The 21,944-nt window shown below is 37.0% G+C and overlaps 1 long non-coding RNA gene across 1 annotated transcript in view; it reads left to right on the forward strand.

Annotated features, from left to right (window-relative positions):
* The window catches only part of LOC135314931 (uncharacterized), a 32,044-nt gene extending 14,024 nt beyond the window's left edge, over window positions 1–18,020 (forward strand). The window contains exon 3 of the long non-coding RNA XR_010374352.1: window positions 16,530–18,020. This is a non-coding gene — a long non-coding RNA (uncharacterized LOC135314931). The remainder of the gene's footprint in view (window positions 1–16,529) is intronic.
* Window positions 18,021–21,944: the final 3,924 nt, after the last annotated feature.

Below are 21,944 nucleotides of genomic sequence, written 5' to 3' on the forward strand. Positions count from 1 at the left end.
ATCATAAACTGGGCCATTATTAAATGTGAACTGAAAAATTATGTTTCTACCCATAAAATGAATAAGAGATCGGAGCTGCCTTAGGAGTACATGCAACAGAGAACGAACCTAGATAGTTTCTCATATAAAGTTCCGTACATTTATTTAAATATTTGTATGATGTCATTACCTAAGTTACTTTGAGACTAGACTTTCAAATCTGGGTTAGTGGGACACACCTTGATTTCTTAATTGCTACCCGTGTGTTCTTTTGTTTCAGCCTTTTTCTCCCTATTTCAGTAGGTAAATGCCACTCAACAGTCTTTCGTAAATACCACAAACAGTTAGGTACAATCTAAATGTTTTCCTAGGTAAAGCATAGAGAGCTACTCAAAGTTGCATGACTCTTCAGTGGCCCTCCACGCAATCTAATCCCTGTTGTTTGATCAACTAACTGTTCTTATCCCTTTCTCATTTTATTTTAAGTTCTTGGGGCCCATGATTGATTACTGTTTACTTCTTTCGTAGTATTTGGTTTGCTTTGTGCAAGAAACTCATAATGAAAAAAACAGAAAATACACCTTGGGTCTTCTTCCCATGCTTGTCCTGTTTTGAAGCTCTCCGTTGTGCATGAATCCTGAACTCCTCTTTAGCAGAGTTTTTCTCTTCATTCCTGTTCAGTGAATAATAACTTCCTGACGCAGCTGATAAGTGAGCCAACCAGGGGAGGTGCCCTGCTGGACCTGCTCTTTATGAACAGAGAAGGCCTGGTGTGTGATGTGGTGGTTGGAGGCTGTCTTGGGCTCAGCGACCATGACATGATAGTTTTCAATTCTTGGAGAAGTAAGGAAGAGGGTCAGCAAAACCACTACCCTGGACTTCAGAAGGGCAGACTTTGGATTGTTAAGGAGTCTGGTTAACAGAGTCCCTTGGGAAGGAGTCCAGGAAGGCTGGATGTTATTAAAGAAGGAAGTCTCAAAGGTGCAGGAGCAGGCCATCCCCATGTGCCATAAATTGAGCAGGCAGGGGAGAAGACTGGCTTGGCTGAATAGGGAGCTTTGGCTGGAACTCAAGAAAAAAAGGAGAGCTTACTGCCTTTGGAAGAAGGGGCAGGTGACTCAGGAGGACTACAAGGATGTTGTGAGGGTATGCAGGGAAAAGATTAGAAAGGCGAAGGCCCAGCTGGAACTTAAACTGGCCACTGCTGTTAAAGATAACGAAAAAATTGTAATAAATACATCAGTGACAAAAGGAGGGCCAGGGAGAACCTCACTCCTTTGTTGGATGCAGAAGGTAACCTTGCCAGGAAATATGAGGAGAAGGCTGAGGTACTTAATGCTTTCTTTGCCTCAGTCTTTAATAGTCAGACTGGTCATCCTCAGGGCTGTCAGGCCCCTGTGCTGGGAGATGGAGATAGTACGCAAAATGAAGTCCCGGTTGTTGGAGAGGTGGCAGTCACCGACCTGCTCCTTCACCTGGATGTTCAAAAGTCCACGGGGCCGGATAGGATCCACCCAAGAATACTGAGGGAGCTGGCAGAGGAGCTTGCCAAGCCACTCTCCATCATTTATCAGCAGTCCTGGTCAACCGGGGAGGTCCCAGGTACTGGAAACTAGCGAATGTGACGCCCCTCTACAAGAAGGGTTGGAAGGAAGTTCTGGGAAACACAGGCCTGTCAGCCTGACCTCAGTGCCGGGAAAGGTCATGGAGCAGATCATCCTGAATGCCATTATGCAGCACATGCAGGACAACCAGGGGATCGGGCTCAGCCAGCATGGGTTTATGAAAGGGAGGTCCTGCCTCACTAACCTGGTCTCCTTCTATGATAAGGTGACCTGCTTAGTGGATGAGGGGAAGGTTGTGGAAGTTGTCTACCTGGACTTTAGTAAGGCCTTTGACACTGTCTCCCACAGCATTCTCCTGGAGAAGCTGGCTGCTCACGGCTTGGACAAATACACTCTGCACTGGGTTAAAAACTGGCTGGACGGCCAAGCCCAGAGAGTGGTGGTGAATGGAGTCACATCCAGTTGGCGGCCGGTCACGAGTGGTGTTCCCCAGGGCTCAGTGTTGGGACAGTCCTGTTCAATATCTTCATTGATGATCTGGATGAGGGGATTGAGTGCACCCTCAGTGAGTTTGCAGATGACACCAAGCTGGGTGGAAGTGTCGATCTGCTGGAGGGCAGGAAGGCCCTACAGAGGGACCTGGACAGGCTGGATCGCTGGGCACTGGTGAGGCCGTACCTTGAGTACTATGTTCAGTTTTGGGCCCCTCTGTTCAAGAAGGATATCGAGGTGCTGGATCGTGTCCAAAGAAGGGCAATGAAGTTGGTGAAGGGTCTAGAGAACAAGTCCTGTGGGAGTGGCTGAGGGAGCTGGGGTTGTTTAGCCTGGAGAAGAGGAGGCTGAGGGGGGAGACCTCATCGCTCTCTGCAACTACCTGAAAGGAGGCTGTGGCGAGGCAGGGATTGGTCTCTTCTCCCTAGTAACAAGCGATAGGATGAGAGGAAACGGCCTCAAGCTGTGCCAGTGGAAGTTTAGGTTGGACATTAGGAAAAACTTCTTCACCGGAAGGGTTGTCAAACATTGGCACAGGCTGCCCAGAGAGGTGGTTGAGTCTCCATCCCTGGAGGTATTTAAAAGAAGGGTAGACGTGGTGCTTGAGGATATGGTTTAGTGGTGGACTTGGCAGTGATAGGTTAGCAGTTGGACTCGATGATCTTAAGGGTCTTTTCCAACCTTAATGATTCTATGATTCTACGATTCTATGATTCTATGTTTGGCAAAACCTCATTTTTTTCCCCCAAGAAAAAAATTAATTAAACATTGTTAATTATTCAGATTCAGAGGTACAGGAATACCATTTAAAAGCTTACTGGTTATGATTTTAAAAAACTTTTAAAATATAGAAAATTACTCAAATTTCAGAATTCTGAATGTAGAATGAACCTGAAATTTTATTATGCCATAATTTACCTTTTTTAATTGTCTCACGTTTTTAGTTTGGTTGTCAACAGACATGACTTTAAAGAAATACAGGAAAAGATCTGTAGATAGAAGTATTGTCTTTTATTAGATCAGTTGGAATATTTGGAAAAGTTAGGCTCGCAGGCACACAAGTCTCTCTTCCATGTGTGAGACAGAAAGAGCAGCAAAATAAAAGTAGACACCAGTTGCTCAAGGAGAGCAGACATACATCAATTCAGCCATCTTTAAAAAAAAAAGCAGTCAGTGCCTGTAAAAGAGACAGGATGATATGGGGCAGGGCGGAACAGGGGACAAAGACAAAGATAGTTACCTCTAGGGAAAAAAGATATTGTTTGTTGCATTTGAAACACAGGTTAGTCTGGGAGAGTAGGAAGGGAGATTAAAATGTGGTAGAAAACCACTCTCTTGCATCCATGGTTTTTGGCACCCAGTAGAGTTATGAGTTTTGCTTATCAAAATTTCAAAGGTATTTGTAGGTTTTACCTGAGCATAGGGGCATAATGTGTGAGCAATTGGAGAGGAAGCAATGAGAGATCAGAAACATGGTGACTAGTGAGAGGTGTTCACAGATAGGTACTTTTTTCCTTTGTAGACTGCATCAGTTCACTCTGATATGTAGTTTTTGCTTAGTTTTACATACATAATAGCTGTTTTGATTGCAATTTACTGGGATAAAGTGTATTATATTCCTGAAAGCGCAGCTGTAGAATTGAGATAGTGGTGGTTCTGTTGAGAGACTGTTTACTACAGTAATAATAGAGATATGTTGTTTGATTTTACATTTTGTGCTCAAATATGGTCTTCATCCATTCAGTGTCTTTGGAGTGTACCTAGGATGTTTCTGATGGTGAGTTTTCTGAAGCTAGAGACTGCTGGAAGGCAAAGGTGGTTCTTGGAAGACACCTTCAAAGTGGCATCTTCTGGAATTGCTTATACTTGGTAAATGATTTTCTCTTCAAGTACTGAGTACAGTGTTATCTGACAGCTGTAATTCCCTCTGTGACGCTCAGGTATCTTTCAAATAAACATGTTCTTTTTATAGAAGTGTACTTTTTGACTAAAAGTTTTCTTTGGATGGTTGATGGTTCTTTGGATGGTATCATGAGATTTTTCTTCCAAGAGAATGGAATGGCATCTGAAGATGCCTGATTTGTGTGTGTGTGTGTGTGTGTGTGTGTGTGTTTCAGATGACTGTAGGTTTTTGGAGTTAAGTTTGTTAGTCTGCGGTTTTCTGTGCCATTTACATAATTTTAGTTTGTAGATTACTATCCTAGGTATTGATCTCAATACCTAGGAAAGGATCTTAGTATAGGAGTATTTCAGAGGCAGTTTGTCAAAAAAAGTCGTGATTATTGAATTTATGATTGCAATTAGCGAGGAAGTCCAGACTTCTGGTCATCATGATGAGGATGTTATTCATATGTCTTATGACATATGGACCTGGTGGTACGTATCTGATGGTGAGTAGTTATTCTTTTATTTAGCTTTGAAAGCTGCTGCTTCTGTTTAAGATATGAGGAAGGGTTTGTGTGCCCAAAAGTTTATCTAGCATGTTCAACAATGCCAGCTGCCCTAATCCTGCTTCTGTCCATAGACCATTTTGGTTACAACAAAGTGCTGTGGGAGAAATAAAACCTTTTTGCCTTTCAAGCCTCCTTTTTCTTAGTTTATCTGCACTCAAGCTGACCTTTGCTAGCTCTGTTTCTAATTCTCCTCGTATACTCATTTTTAGTAGGGGATATATGTTGTAAGTAACCAAGGTCAAATTTCTGAGCCCTTGTATGTTAACCCAATGATTTCTAGCCCCCTTTAATCCTTTCCTACACCAGCAGCTGTAGTAATAAGGGTCAAGGGGCTGCTAGGGATTGAGGTCATTAGCTTTTGGGTTGTATGTATTCATTTTGTTGGTGTGTTTCACTGATCGGTCTTAATGGTTATTATCCATTTAGTTGTATGGTATTAGAACAGCATTTGACCTTTCCAGCAACCTGAATGTTTGATTATTAAGTTTATTTTACTTTGACTGTAAACTGGATGCTGCTTTTTAGATATGGAAAGAAATTGTCTTTCATCATGCTGTGAACTGTCTATATCAGGTTCAAAACCTCAACATTAATGTGTATAAAGTCAGATCCTGCTGAAGGAATGGAAAATATCCATTGATTTCAATGAAATCTTTTAGGGCTCCCATTGATATTAATGATAATTTAATGGGAAAGGACTTGGATCCTTATTGTTTGCAACAAGTAAACTGCTAGGTTTTATATTATTGCTTAAACCAGCACCTTTATCATTGCTTCATCATTTATTTATATGATAGTCATCTTTGTTTGATAGAACCACCAGACTACACAGCCTGAATCTTTGGGTCTATTGCTATTTTGTAAATGTAGCAAAAAGGGTGAGTGCACACTATCACATAACATACAAGAAAAATAGAGAATTCATGTCCATCAGTTGGTGTCTTTAGCTGCTCCAGTATAAATGCAAAGCTAAACTGTTAGATTCTTTTCTGCCCAGATTTCCATCACTACTCCCCAAGGAAAGGTAAGAACAGTAGGCACTGGAACATAACCTGAAAGTTGACAAATTTGTGCTTTTAAGCAGAAACATCGTACCACACGGTAGACACCTCACTGACTGTGTCATGTTTTTAACACTCTCTTCTCTTGTAGTTTAAATAGTTTGGTTTATGCTCTAACATTTAAAATGTTCTCTGCTGCTACTGGTGAGAAGCAATTTCTGCACAGTGAGGAGAAAAGAGTTTATCATGTTTGGTGATGCTTTTAGTGATATGGATGCATGCTCACTAGGCATTGTACTGAGATCAGCTAAGTCATTTCATTAAAAACTCCTTTAGGTGATAGTTATATTTGGTTACCACTGAGTTGATGTGGATCTGAACCAGAAACACAGAAGTGAAAGACTTTCTATCCTACTAACAATTTCCTGAGCCTTCCATTCTCCTATATTAAGAGGGGTTTTTATAGAGTGGAAAAATGCCCCATCATAAAGCTGTAAGGTTAAAACTGCAGCCCCTCTCCCTTCCCCAACACTCCTTAAACTATGGATCTTGTTTGCTATGGGAAGTGAACTGCAGGAGGAAGCCAGATGGCAGCTGTATTGAGCTGCTGCTTTGTTGTGCAGGATGGGTGCCCCTCCTCCCTTCTCCAAAGCAAATGTTGATTCACGAATGAGGGTTTTATATATCTGAGTGAGGGATTCATATGATTTTTTGTAATGTCTGCTTTTTTAAAAGTTTGCAAAAGAAATTGATCCTGTGTTCATAATAAGAAACAGTTTGAGAAGTATATGCGGCAAAGTTCTATAATTTTAAGGTGAACTTTCTAAAGTGGTACACACAGCCATGGTTATTTTATTGCTCTCAGTTAAACTGCCTGAAGTGCTGTACCAGCACAGCATGCTTCTTGTAAAACATATTCCAAAGAGAAAAATTGTTTTATATTTTATGGTAAAATATAATTATTTTGTCAGTAATGAACTAAAAACCCAGAAAGTGTTAAAATATTTTTAAATTAACAAATTGCTAACCAGAGAATGTTTACTAAATTATAACTGAAAGATGCACTGGATGGACCTGATTTGCTTCATAGAATCTGCACCAAATATTTGAGTGTTTCATGGAACTTAAAAACATTTATTAAAATTCTACAATACTTGGAGGTTAATCATCAAGGCTGATATTTTTTTTATTTGCATTTTTTCATAAAACAAAGTTGTGTGTAAGTGTGTATACTTTTTAACTGTTGGCAGACATGTTTGATTACCATTACATCTGTGATGCAGAATATGTAAGAGTTTTAAACTTCCAAGTATGCCAAACTGGATCTTCAGCTAAGATCACACATGTACAATGTATAAGGTTTGTAGGATAATTAAATAGAACTTCATTTCTTTCACTGATTACTAAGATCATCTTCTTGTAAATCCAAGAACAACGAATAGTTGTAACGAGAGGAGCTTACCATAAGCACTTTTTTAAAATACCCAGTGCTGAATTCTCTCTGGCACAGTTGTCAACAGCATGTTCCAGGCTCTGTCTTTTGCCATAAACTGCATTCTAAACACAATGGAAATAGCATAGAAACGTAAGAATTAGGAAATTGTGTTATTAACAAGCTGCATTTTTAACAACCATGGGGGTTTTATTTAGACTGCCTAGTGTGCAGAATGTGTTTTTTAATGTAAATAGCTACTAAGAAAAAATTCACATCCTCAGATGAACGTCAGAAATGATCCTTAACAAAATATTTTTAAAGATTATATACCAAATAAGGTAGTGTGGTTTTCCCTGTTCTTTACTTCTTCTCTTTCTTGCTGTCTTTCTCTCTTTCTGATGTCAGTTTATATCTTTTATAATGCAGATATAAGATGAGAGAAAATGAGGGAATAACTCTGTAGTACAGGTGGAAACAGTTAAAAGAACTGGGTTGGAATGTTAAAACTGATATTTCTCCGTCTCAACATACCACATTAAAAAGTAGTTTGGGGTGCCTGGCATCTTCATGACTAGTAATATAAGTAAATATCAGCAGTATTCAGGATCATTCAGAATTGATGTGCATATGGTTTACATATAGATAAATAAATAAATAAATATGCATTCAATGTCTTTGTGCATATTACAGATGCATAATAGGCAGACATATATGTTGAAATCTATGTTTCACATCAAACCTCTACAGTATGCTTCATGAGGGAGACAAGACCCATGTGTTTTGCAGAAGCTTTTAAAGCTGTTTCATTTATTTTATTAGCCTTTAATGAATGTAATTAGAACCCAAGTAATTAAATGCAATTGTGCTCAGTATGTTCCTGTTGTAAATTGCCCTAAACAATGTGCATGGTGTGAACAAATTTGTGGGATTAATAGAGGATAGATAATGTTTTTGGATAGTATTTCACACTAAACGGCCGCAGAGAGAAACAAAGAAGCTGGCGCAGTGTCATTAATCTTAGTCAACTGGCAGTTCTGGTGTAATTTGCATGACTTAGGCAGTGACACAAGATGGGGCTAGCTTGGGATGGGTGTTAGATCACTAGGATACGTATGTATTTATTTCTCTTTAGTACTCTGATTTATAAGTAGAAAGAAGTTTGTCTGAAGAAACCGATTAATTCTGTTTTCATCTTTGTTTTTACCTTAGATTAATAAAATTACTGGCAGTATATTGTACGTGTTCCTTTGTTTTTATAGTTAGCATATTGGTTTATGGATATTAAAAAACATCTGTGCATCCTTGTCTTCACAGAAGAAACGCAGATGTGCTGTGATTGGATAGTGTGTTGCTTAGTGGAATAGATTTTCTTTCTTCACTGTGTCTGATGTGTCTCGTTTCCTAGCTTAAAAAAAACAGGATACAGTAAGATACTTCCAAATTAGTTTCTGAAAAACGTTATAGTCATTGTATGTAGGGTATGCATTTTCATTCTACATTCCCTTTGTCCATAATTTTTTCTAAAAATCATTGAATGCATGTAATCTGATTGAGCAGAAGTATAACTCAACAACCATAAAATGCTACTTATATTTTAGTGGACTAATGAATTTTCACAAAATAGCGCTGACCACTGTAGTTAATTTCTACAAAAATTTTAAAATGTCTTGATCTTGGTTGGTTTAAATGTTCTTAAACTTAGAGTTGACTGGAAATTTCTGTCAGAGTGAACTGATTTGCTCGAAGTCTGAACAGAAATATTCCATTAGTTTGCAGTCAAAATGAAGAATGAATCAAAATTAATTTGAGTCTTGTTAGATCAGTGTTTCTGTCCCAGGCCCTAACATTGTTTTCAAAATAGTTCCCATAGAAAGCTAAACTTCCTATAAAGGTTATGGTCCTGTTTATGAGAAAAGGGACCATTGTTCAAAACTCATCTTGACCCAATTCTTGACACTAAAATCTTTCTAGAAACACATTTAGTTGTATATTATCCACTGACTGTTTTGACTAAAAACTGTGCCAGAAATGTATGTGCTGAACTTATTAATGTAATATCTCTGGAAGTAGCTACTCTGTTAAATATGTTGCTTAGGGACACCTAATTGTGTTGTTATTCTGTATGACCACGATGTTAATTCAGTTGTGTAGTAAAATGGAATGATGAGTAAACTGGCGATCTTCAGAAATCCTTAAGAAGTTGCAGTCCTGACAGATAAACAGGAAGGGATTACTGCTTCAGCAGTATCAGTGGATCTTTTAATTTTAATTTTTCAACACAGGAAGATTGCACTTAACCAAGTCTGAGGAAGAATGAGATAGGGCATTCTGAGGCTGTTTAGCCAAGTAGTTACCTGTTGAGCACATCCTGTGAGCTATTTTTCTTATATTTCTAAAAATATATATTTAATTAAAGATTTTTAGTCCATTTTAAATTTGCATAGTTAAATAACAAAAATAAGGAATTTAACACAAAATTGCATAGGCAACCTTGAGTCCTCTTAAATGGGTTGATAATGATAACAATGCCTGTGTTTATGTCACTATATACATAACAAAATTGTAATAATACTTGTAATAATGTGTAAAATATTTAATAGTTTACTGCAGCACTGAATAAACACTGATGAATAGCCATGTTTGCTTACCGTGTTGAAATACAAAGTGCTGATGGAAGTGTTGTGGTAATGGTGGGAGGCAAACAGGTATGTTCCACTGAAACGTGAAAACAACACAATTTTTACACAAAGATTTATATGGTAAATATAACAACAAAGACTGACAAGGAAAATTTTCAGGCATTCAGTTAGGCCACCTAAATCTGAAGCTGATTTGTCATTAACCATCTTGTCTCCTGAACTGTGAGTAAACAGCGCAAAAGTAACTGAATTTGGATTAAACATATTAATAATTCTATCTTGAGGAAAAAAGTGTTAGCTATCTATCAGTGATGATGAAGAGGGTTATGATGGCATTAAAAACAATTTGCTTGTAGCAATTTGGGAAAATATAAAATGCTTAAGCTATAGCATGAGTTCTACTGTGAATTTTAATACAGAAAAAAAGCATGTTAGGACAGTAGAACAAAGTAAATGGAAACTGTCTGGATGGCTGGGCCCAAAGAGTTGAGGTGAATGGATTTAAATCCAGTTGGCCCCCAGGGACAACCCCAGGGGTCAGTACTGGGACCAGTTCTGTTTAATATCTTTATCAATGATCTGGACGAGGGGATCGAGTGCACCCTCAGTAATTTTGCAGGTGACACCAAGTTGAGTGGGAGTGTTGATCTGCTCAAGGGTAGGAAGGCTCTGCAGAGGGATCTGGGCAGGCTGGATCCATGGGCTGAGGCCAATTGTATGAAGTTAAACAACCACAAACAAAGTTTGAAGTTAAACAAAGCCACAACAACCCCATGCAACACTACAGGCTGGGGGAGGAGTGGCTGGAGAGCTGCCAGGCGGAAAAGGACCAGGGGGTGTTGGTTGACAGCTGGCTGAACATGAGCCAGCAGTGCCCAGGTGGCCAAAGCGGCCAACAGCATCCTGGCTTGTATCAGGAATGGTGTGGCCAGCAGGAGCAGGGAAGTGATTGCCCCTCTATACTCAGCACTGGTAAGTCTGCAGCTTGAATACTGTGTTCAGTTTTGGGCCCCTCTGTACAAGAAGGATACTGAGGTGCTGGAGCATGTCCAGAGAAGGGCAACGAAGCTGGTGAAGGGTCTGGAGAACAAGTCCTGTGGGAGTGGCTGAGGGAACTGGGGTTGTTTAGTCTGGAGAGAAGGAGGTTGAGGGGAGACCTTATCGCCCCTTACAACTACCTGAAAGGAGGTTGTAGTGAGGTGTGTGTTGGTCTCTTTTTGCAAGTAACAAGCAATAGGGCAAGAGGAAATGGCCTCAAGTTGCACCAGGGGAGGATTAGACTGAGCATTAGGAAAAATTTATTCACTGAAAGTGTTATCAAGCACTGGAACAGACTGCCCAGAGAAGTGGTGGAGTCACCATACCTGGAGATATTCAAAAGATGTATAGATGTGGTGCTTAGGGACATGGTTTAGTGGTGGGCTTCGCAGTGTCAGGTTTCTGGTCGGACTCAATGATCTTAAGGCTCTTTTCCAATGTAAATAAATCTATGATTCTATGAAATATACTGCTGGGTATTTAATGTCACTTGACTGACTTCAATTTTGATGCTTCTTGACTCCCATATAGTTGAACATATTCTTGGTGTTGTTTCCTTAAGAAGATTAAATTAACAAGTCCTGAGTACTTAAAGTAGTTTTCCTCCATAACCTTTTCATTTTAGAAGTACAAGTAGATTCATAGTTCTGAGTCTTCAGTCTGTAGAATTTTAGTCCAGCATAACCTAACTCTACCCAGAGAATTATACTGCTTTAGATAGGTTGCAGTGAAGAAGAGAATGTGGTCCTTTTTATACAGGAGCACAGCCTACGTTTTTTTCCTATTTATATGGTACATGTTTATGATTATCAAGTAATCTTCAGTGTCAACAAATGCTACTACACTTTAGTCTGCATACCTGTAAATATGAAAAAAATGTAAATATGAAAATAAAACTTTCAATAATGCAAGTTTTGAAGATATGCACAGAGGACTAGCTACTGTAGAGAGCTCTGCTCACATTGAAAAGTCCTGTAGTATAAGAGCTTGAACTTGACTTTCTTATTTTGTGTCAGCTCTACAGCTGTCTCACCATACTACAAAACATTCTTGGCATTGTATCTTAGCCAAAATATCTTTTGGGGGGCATAATTCAAAACAGACCAGTATGTTAATCCAAATATTAAGTAATATTTAAGAAGGCTCCTACTGGCATCCATGCAATTGAAACAATATGGATTTACCTCTTTGCTTTGGCTCAGCAATTACATGTTATTCTTCTCTCATGTGGAAAAAGGCACTATTGTTATTTCTTTGATGACCAGTGTAATGTGCAAAACAGCAAAAGTAATTAATTAACAATTCATGAAAGTAGTTGACTCCTATTAATGTGCCATTGACCAAAGCACCACTGTTCAACATTTAAAGACCAGGGACCATAATATTTATTATGAGGTCAGGCATATCGATATAGCATTAAAATGAGTCACATTTAGTATACTGCATAGCAATTATGTTAATGCAAAAGGTATCACTGTTACATAGATTTTAAGTGGCAGAAAAGTTACATGATCCAGAATTTCTTATTTGGCAATTATGAAATAATGTAGAGAAGATTATTTATTGGATTTTTTGAACAAATGTTAAGGCACAATGGTCTGCTTACCTGAAACAATTAGTTCTGTAGGAGGCAGAGTTTCTCTTTTCTGGTCTTCAAATTATTAGCTTATTTATTTTTACATAAGGTTTGGAGAACTTCATCCTTCTGATCCATCAGACCAAATTGCTCTAAGATGTAGATTTCTAGAATAATGGAATTTCCCAAGATTGTTTTCTGTTTTATTTGTTCATAATGAAAAACTTACACTCTCTCCTTCTCTATAGATGATCCGATTCTTGTTCTGCATGTATTTAGTGTTTGTTGTTCCATTAAATGGTATTTTTTTGAGAGTAAGAGGTTGTGGGGGAAGAGACCAGTATATCAGACCTGTCTATTTACAATCAATGAAGTTGTATTTGGACATGAGTAAGTTTAAAATTTAGGCATGAGTCCAAAATAGAACTGAAATTCAAGTTCACTTTGGTTTTACTTAACAATAGTAAGATTTTTCTTTTGGTAATTCTAGTGGATTATATCCATTGTATTTCAGTTATCCAACTAAAAATAATCCTGCTCAAAGGGTAGATCCTGAGTAAAATGTAATCAAATTGGAATACTATTGAGAACTTAGGTTTAATTTTGGGCATTTCTAGGTATGTTATGTTAAAATGGTATATGAAAGAGTCTGGGCTTGAGTTCATTCTAATCTAAAACCTAAAAATACTTTTTTAGGTATGAGTTCACAAAAGTAAAAATGCAAACCTTAAAGAGGTGAAACCTCCCAATTTCCTGTTTAAAGATCCTCAGAACTTACATGTAAAAGACAATTCACGGATCTCCCTTAATCATGTGATTAATTCTATCACAGTTTGATGTAAATGGGAGAGAGAATTCCTTATTACACATGAAGAAGCTGAGACACTGGCAAGATCTTCCTAGACTCCACACTGATTCAGATGTCCCAGTACTGCTCTAATTCTTGTTCTGCTGCTAATTCTAAACTCGGTGCTCATATCTCTGGTTTTACCTGTTTAAGGATTTTGTATCTCTTCCCAGGCATTTACACTTCAGTGGCTTTGAGGAGATGTGAAAGCTATAGCAAGGGGTGTTTGCAACTTGCTATATTTGAAATAAATAGGATATATAGGAAAATTACAATTTCTTCATGATCCACAGTGGTAACACTTTGTACCTGGATTTTCTGGAATCAACAAGATAATGATTGATACTGTTTACAGTATTGTAGCAGGAGCCTTGCTGCTGATCTAAGTGGGGAAATTCTTTTGACATAGTTTTGTATTCATGTTGAATTAGTTTGGTAGCTGAAATTGCTAGCACTGTTTAATTAACTCCTTTTCAAAATTCATTTTAAGACATTAACTTGTGTGTTAGATGTTATTTCTTTTATTTAAACTTAGGTTTCGATTATATTCTATTTTTAGTTATTAATATTATTAAATGCTATATATTGTTAGATGTTATTGTCTTGTTATTAAATGTTGCTTCTTGTTATTAAAGTGGAGAACACCCACATAATTTAATGTAAATATCAAAAAAGAGTTGTCCTGACTGAATAGTTAAAAATGCTTGAATCATTCCACATTGACCTAAAATAGGTGAGTCTATAGAACTTGCTGGCCACTGCAGGGATTGCTTCCTTCTCTTGTCTTCAAAAAATTTGCTTGAAGAAAATGGAAATGCAATAGGTTGCAGTGTGGTTTTCAACTATATTGATATTCCAAGTGTTCTTGCACCTTGCACGAAGGGCAAATGGAATAAATAATACCAAGCTATATTTGCTTATTGTTGTTAATATTGGAATTTTTGTTCCACCAGCATGGTATTTAGATGTCTACATGCATGTGCACAGATACAGACAGTATTTACTACTGTGCTGAACTGTGCTGTGGTGAAAGACATACTTCTGTAGCAAGCAAATTAGGAAAAGTTTTGCGGCAACAGCCAATACCAATTTAAAGCAGCTTCCTGTTTTATTTGTCATCTTTCAACAAGCAACAGTCCCACTGGGCTGCATGAGTGTAAACAGTTCAAAGGACACTCACATCTTTGTGACCAGCTACTTTTTTATGTCATGCAGGTTCAAAACATTGATGTTGTTTTAATATGCTTGGGCTGAAAAATATTGATATAGTTTTCATGAAAAAGCACAATTTTTGGTGGAAGAAATAGATTTATCGTTACAAAACTAACTGATTTTTGCACAAGAATGAGGATCTTTAAAAAAACTTTGCAGGGAAATCATCATAGTTAAATGTTCACTGTGTTCACTTTTTATCATAAAATACAGACCTTTCCCTTTCTGTTGATCTGGTACAGTACTATAATTGAAAACAAAAGTTGCATGCTCAACACACAATTCCAGCTCCATCATGCTTCTTTCTCTATGCTAGGAGATGGCAAGACACAACCACTGGTGTCTTTGCTAGTAATTAATGAAATCTGTTAAGGGGAAAAAAACCCTACTGGAAGTATAAATCTTAGTATATTACTCAACATATTTTGCTTATACATTAATAAGCTGTACATATTCTGTATAATATTTATATGTCATTAGTTTGAGATAGCTTAGCAAGCTAAAAGAAAGGAAAAATTCATACACTTTGTCATAATTATGAAATACTTGCCTCATCGTATATATTTATTTTCAAAGTGGAATTGTTTTCTTACATTAAAAAGTTCCCAATTCAATTAAAAAATATCTTTGTAGTCTCTGCTATAAGTAAGGAATGGACAAGAATATGAGTGAATATCAAAAGGTGCAGAGCCTATTGTCTCTGTATAAATTTCAGCTGAGCTGCAGTTATGCTTTTTTTAATACTTGGAGATGAACAGAGTAATAGGAATAGAGCTAGTTTTGACTTCCATGGTTTTTTGTTGTGTTTTTTTTTTTTTTTTTTTTTCTCTTGGACTGAATGTGTTTTTATAAAACAACCAACATCCTGGAATAGAAATGGGATTCAGTGGAAACTTTTTCTCAGGCATATCCACTGTAAAGTAATTTATGACAGATATGGTTTTTTTAGGCCCAGGACAGAATTTTCTATCAAAATGACAAAGGTCTTTAAATAATCAGTTGTCTATTGGCCAGGGTTTTGTGTTTCCCTGCTGTCTGTTTAAATCTGGGTCTTTAGTCTGTGGTTCCCATCTCCCAAGTGTGGGAAGCTGAACTCCCCACCTTGTGACATGAGTGGGGGTAGCTTTTTTGCTCCTCTGTGAGCTATTTGACTTTTAATTAGTCCAGCAGACAGATTAAAGAGTTCAGTAGTGAGATGTTCACCTGAGGTGTCAGAAACCTAACTCTGAATTTCTGGCTGGATACCACTGTTATCTGTGATATTGCCAGTGGTGATTCTCATTCCCTGAAGTAGCAGCTTCCAACTCTTGTGTCCAGCTATGTGCAATTTTGAAATGTCTTAATACTACAACTAATGTATTACATTTGGAGAGCTGCTGTCTTACACACAGTGGGATAGTTCAAGCACAGAGAGCTTGAGACAGTTACTCAGGATAAGCAATTACTTAGTGTTAGGTCACACATTTAGAATATTGCAAAATAGTGACCCCAACTTGCACCTGGTCTTATAAGTGTTAGAGGAGTGTTCCAAATTTACATATCAGACTGTTACTGATTGACTTATGTTAACACCTTTTACAGCTATGCTGTGGTTAAGATTACTTTATGCCAGTGGTTCATCACAAAGTTATGACTATAACAGAGAACTTGCCAGGCTATGTTCACTTTGATGCTCTTTTGAGAAATTAGGTGGTATTACTGCAAGAGATAGTTATTTTTACTATATTTTCTATGATAATTTTACCATGCTATCGATTTTAACCCAGTAATAAACTAACACAAATTTTTTACCTATTTTGAGAAATAAAACAGGGGTACAATAATTATAAATTTTCAGAAGTATCGTCTAACTATTCTACTTAATTTCATGGCTTCCTAGGACAAAACCCTTTTCTTATTTATAGGCTTACAACTGTTTTGCCTCAACTTCTAGCAGCATTTTGTTTCAGTAAATTTAATACTCAAGTACAGCACTCTACAACCTATTGATCTGAAATAGTACTCTTGCTGCTTTGCTAGATTTGTCTCAAGATCAAAGGTTTGAACTCCCTCTTAATGTTAAAATATATACATGGGTTGACTCTTTCCAACCTTTGTCATTCTTGCTCAAGGGAGTTAGAAACACAAATTAAGCCTGATGAAGAGCAGTTGCTCTCCAGCTCTCATTCTTCAGAGCTATAGAGTAGGCAACAAACCTTTAAAATTTCTTGTAGCACCTTTTCTGCATTTTATCACTATAGAAAATAGTATAATGCCCACTGGAATTTGTGAAAGTCTTTCCATTGATTTTAGCATACAGCAGAAGCAATCCCCAATGAGAGGGCGCCTGCAGCTGTGAACCTACATGTGCAGTAGGAAACGTCAGCTTGCAGATCCAGAAGAAAAGACATGAACTGAAGACACTGGGAGTTTCTGCCCCAAGATCTACTATTTTCTGAACCATGAAGAAGAGAGCTGTTTATGTTTGTTACTACTTTTTAATTCCTGTTGGCAGTGACATGCAGACTATGAAATGTGTTAGTCTTGATTTACATAAATCAGAAGGTTGTCAGCTTCTTACTTTTAGACGTCTATGTTGCCTTAAAATCCAAACTGATGACCTCATTGTAGCACAAATAAATAGTGTTGGTAAATGTGTTATAAATTTCTTCTATTACTGAACATACAGATGGAAATGCAAAGTTAAAATTTGTGATATTCTTTCTTACACACACTATACTTTTTTATTAGTCTTCCATACTTTCCATTATCAAAGAAGTTTTGATGTCTGTGTTTCACAATGCTTAACCACATTCACTAAACTTGGTCTTTTGTTTAAAATAAAATTTCTGTATTGGTATACCTCATTGTATCACTACAAACATAATTTTCATCCCTCTAGCTGTCCACCATAATAAAACAAAAGAGAGGAAATATTTTAATGTCTTAGTTCAATGGTTATTTCTCTATGTCATCAAGGATCAGGGATGGCAGACATTGTAGGAAATGTGAAGGGAAATAGGGGAAATATTGTAATTATAATCAGAAAAGTTCTGGATAATTTTATGACTGCAAAGAGTGTGTCTAGTAATTCACACTAGTAGCATAGTAGGATTACCCAGTTGATTAGATGTGGGATACTTTTTATTGGGGTTGGTTGTTCTGGTTTGTTGTGAGGCCTTAACTCCTTGTGAAGGGAAGTTACTGATCTCAGTGCACTGATGACTTAATGATTCGACTTTCTGGTTTACTGTACACAGTTTTTAAAAAACATAAGCCCTATTTTTTCTAGACTTCAGAATACTTTTCCATAAAGTGCTCAATTTTCTTTGAAATCCTAGATTTGGTACAGGTCTATCTAAGATGATTTGGGTTTGTCTGTCAGAGGTATGGTTATCAATATAGCAAAGTGATTATTTTTGGTACCACTAGTATTTAACATTTCACAAACTGAATATGTAATTTTCATTACAAAAGCATTGCCGTTTCACCTTTCTGTATTCAGATTGTTCAATGTTGAGCTACTAGTGGATAGATTTCCATGTTCGGATCTGTTTCTAGTGTTCTCCTCAGTGGATACTATCAGTTATGTGAAATCATCCTGCCACTTTCGAAACAAACTACTTATCTCCGGACTTTTTAAAATAAAACTTTTTTTCTTTTAACCCTTATAAAAGTGCCCTTTCCAAATTCTTCCTCTTCTTGCTTTTAAAATAATGAAAAGACTAAAAGGACTATGCTTTTAATTAAAAGTCATTTTCAAATAACCTCAGAAGATTGTTTCTAGAAATCAAAACATCTTTATGGTCCCATTTCTAAGGAAAGAAAGACAAGTGACTGGGATCCTGTACACTTTACTGTAGTCTACATTAATTACCTTCTATTAAAAAATGACAAAGACCTTTTTGAAAGGGAATCTGGCACTCTTTCCACAGAAATGATGGCAGACACCCTACTCTCTGCTGATTTCTTGACACTTCTAATTACCTGTATTCATCTGAAATCGTTTCCTTTGTAGTGAGTTATTGGCATGATTTTCAGAGAACAAGAGGAAAATGGAAAACATTTTAGCAAGTTAAGAAAAAAAAATCAACAGTATCATTGTTTGCAGCTTTTGTTGAAACTACCTACGTGAGTCATTTGAGGGACATGAAGGTAAATGAAAGGTTATACTTTGCCCTGCACGTTGTCGCTGGTATTTGTAATGTCAATAACTGTAGAAGGTTGTCAGGAAACTGGAGAGATAAAGGTCAATAGCAATGACAAATATATCATTGTATGTGTTTGAATATGCAATATCAGCCTAATCTCATGGTGGAGGTTTTCACACCCTGGAAATATCTATCAGATGCTGTATCAGAACTATCCATTGTCTTCCGTGTACTTAGAATTAAACCAGATGTAAGTTTTAGCATGTTCAGTCTATTTTTTTCCAGATTATTTTCTTTATTTAGTACAGAGAAACAAGTTATTATCTCAGAAAGATATATTTCATTAAATAAAACACTAACAGAGATTTTTAAAAAAGAAAAAAAGAAAAGTATCCTAGGTTCCTTAACTTGTTAGAGGACATTGAATATTAGTTTCTATTTAACATCTGATATTGTCACAGTTTTCAAAATATATTTGCAAACCATGTCCTTCTGATAATTGTGTGTAAATCCATTTGCTTTTTTCATATACTAAGACAACAGCGTCTCACTCAAAGTGCCTCTGATGGGGATAGACCTCTATTTTTCTTGAACCATATCATGATTTCAGAGCTCAGTTAAAAGGAACTACAGCCTACAGTTAAATGAATGTGTAAAGGAATAATCCTTCTGAGAATTGGCTTACAGTTGAACACATCAAAGCACCAGATTCTAAGTTGTTACAAATGTGGATCCTGATTTAGGAAAACCTAAATTTGACCTATAGGGGAATACCAAATCGCAAGTAGTTACATTATTATATGGTTTTCTGTGATTATGCAAGCACGGAAAAACAAGAGATGAAGAGTAAGGAAAGAAATTACGTCAGAGCACCATGTGACATTGAAAGCAAAACCAGCAATTAGTTCAGTGAGAATCTTGAGGTAGGGGGATAGGGGAGGGTTGCAACAGAAGGATGAGCATTGCAGCAAAAGAAAGTCTTGTTTGAGAGACAGTTGGAAGTAGTACTCCTTCTGGGTAGAGGGTTTGAAAAAGTGACTGTGGGAAGCTGAAGGAAAAGTGAATACAAATCATCTACTCATCAAAGATATGAAGTACAATATAGTGAAAAAAATATGCTGAAAACACATAGTAAAGGCACAAAGATATTGTTATAGAAGGATCCAAGCATCAGCCTGTCTGAAGCATCTGGGAATCTGTTTTTCTTAAATAAATCAAATATGAAAATATTTACTAACCCTGAATTAGTGATTTCACCCTTACCCTGAATACTAGTTCCTTTTACAAGATGCCAGTACTCTGAACCTTTGTACTGCTAAGGTATCACTTCCATGAAGTGTCCCTAAAATTCTGAGAACTTCAACACAAAACTATAAGAACTTCAGAGTCATGTGCTGTTGAGTGACTTGCAGTTTCAGGCTTTATTCTATTTATTGTGTTTTATCTGATTTCAGTGACATCAGTTGCTTCTGAGCACATTTTACCTTTTAGGATTTGAGTTTTAATTTAGTAAAACACTTTAATGTGCTTAATTACAATTTTAAAATGCTTCATAATTCTATACTGTTCAGCAAAGCGTTTAAGGGTGTATTCACAGTTCAGAGGGTTTGAGGAAGTGCTTGAAGAAGTCCACTGTTGGCTGAAGTGTTTTCCCTGGGTCATTTCCTAGAAGTCCTTTTGACCTCCAAATACATTTTTTTCCTGAGAGTAAACATCTTAGCTGGGTTTCCAAGGGCATAATAATGACTGCAAAGGTAATAAATACCCTGTGTTGCATTGGTAGAAGTGAATGTATCCCTGCCTGATTTTAAAACAACCGTCACCCCGGTAATTTGAAACATTTTTTCAAATTTTCAGAAGGAAAACATCCCATCTGATATGCAACGTTACTGTTCTTGAAGTATCACAGCTTAAGGTGGTATCTTGTTTCTCACTCACGTGATACATGTACTTCCCTTGAGGGACACTTGATTAAACCAGCTACTGAAATACATCACGAATTAAAAAATTTTTACAGTACTCTCTGAGGAATGGGCTTGTAGTTCTAGACTGTTCAATGCCTATTCTGTTGGCCTATGAATTTTAGCATATGTTGAAATTTTTGTCTTCTCTATGCATATGATGTCTGATAAAAATTATTATAGACTTTTAGAATTAATTTAGATTATTCTCTTTTTTCTTTCTCTCCTTCTCTCTCCCTTCTGCCTTCTGCTTTCCCTGTGTCCCCCCCTTCTCTCTCCCTCTCCTCTCCCTTTCATCCTCTCCTCCATTTCCTCCTCCTCCTTCCCCCAACCCTCCACCCCTTTCTATCTCTCTGTTTTCTTTCCTTCTATGTTACAGTATGAGAGTTGTCTTTTCAAGCACAGGGTGTTTGTCTACATGTTCTATGTATTTGCTCCACATACATTGTTTCATTAAACTTCCCCACTCTCTCTTACACACACAAAGGTATGTCAGTTAAGTTTTTAATTTAAAAACAGTCCCATCCCTTATTATAGAGCAACACTTCTTAGATTTACTATTTTCACTCAAATGCTTAATTATATCATTGTCCAAGTTCTGTTATGTACTCGAGCTCATGACACTGCTATGAGATGACTGCAGTTATAAGGCTGTGAGGAGACAGAGTTGTATAGCTGTTTTGAATCTGCATTTTAGCACTCTGGAATGGGAATAGTCTTTCAGCAATTGCAACCTCTTTGTGTGTTTTTGTGTGCAAAAGAAACAAAAAATAACTCACAATGTGCTACACAGCTATCAGATAATGTCCCATGTATTGTGAAATACATGGCTGAGGATTAGATGCTCCCAATACCTAGATAATTTCTAGGCCAAAGTGTGTTGCTTTGGAAATGAAAAATTTTGAAGTACTTCTGAAATATACATTTACTTCCTGTACTCATCTGAGCTGAAGGACCTATCAGCGCAGCCAATTCCTCTCATTTTGTTGGCTTTGAATGTTTTCATATAAGGTGTGAAAGTTCAGTAGCTACAAATACCTGAACCAAACTTTCTAGTCTGTGAGATATTATTTGGAGTCGATGGCTGATCTTCTGAATGAAGAAAAGGAATGGGTGATTATGAACTACAGGATTTTGATACTCTTTTCCAGGTAAAGTAGTACTGTACTTTGCTATAATTTGCAGGGATTCAACATATGAATACTGGAATCTAGTATGAACTTTTGAAGAGCGCTGCCCTGCTCCTGAGTGAATACTACCTTTGATGTAATCAGAAATGAGCGTGCCCATACATTGATAACAGACTGCAACAAAGCAGATCTTTCCTAACCATTTTCTAAAGTCCTTAAATTCTATACATTTATTTGTGTTGCTTAATAAATATCACAATATCATACCCTATGGAATCATTTTATTGCCAGTATTACAAAGGTCAAATTGTATGTTTGCATTAATGTATAATGGTGAACACCTTCTGGATTTTAAGAACTTCACATGACAGTAAAAGTGCTGCAAATAAATTATTTCACACTTGTATTTTTTCTTATTAAAGGGAAAGTGCTGCATGTTCTCAAAATCATGGGTATAAATATAAAAGACCTAAAAATAGACTCGTG

The sequence above is a fragment of the Phalacrocorax carbo genome, chromosome 9, assembly GCF_963921805.1.
Source record: "Phalacrocorax carbo chromosome 9, bPhaCar2.1, whole genome shotgun sequence".
Classification (NCBI taxonomy): domain Eukaryota; kingdom Metazoa; phylum Chordata; class Aves; order Suliformes; family Phalacrocoracidae; genus Phalacrocorax; species Phalacrocorax carbo.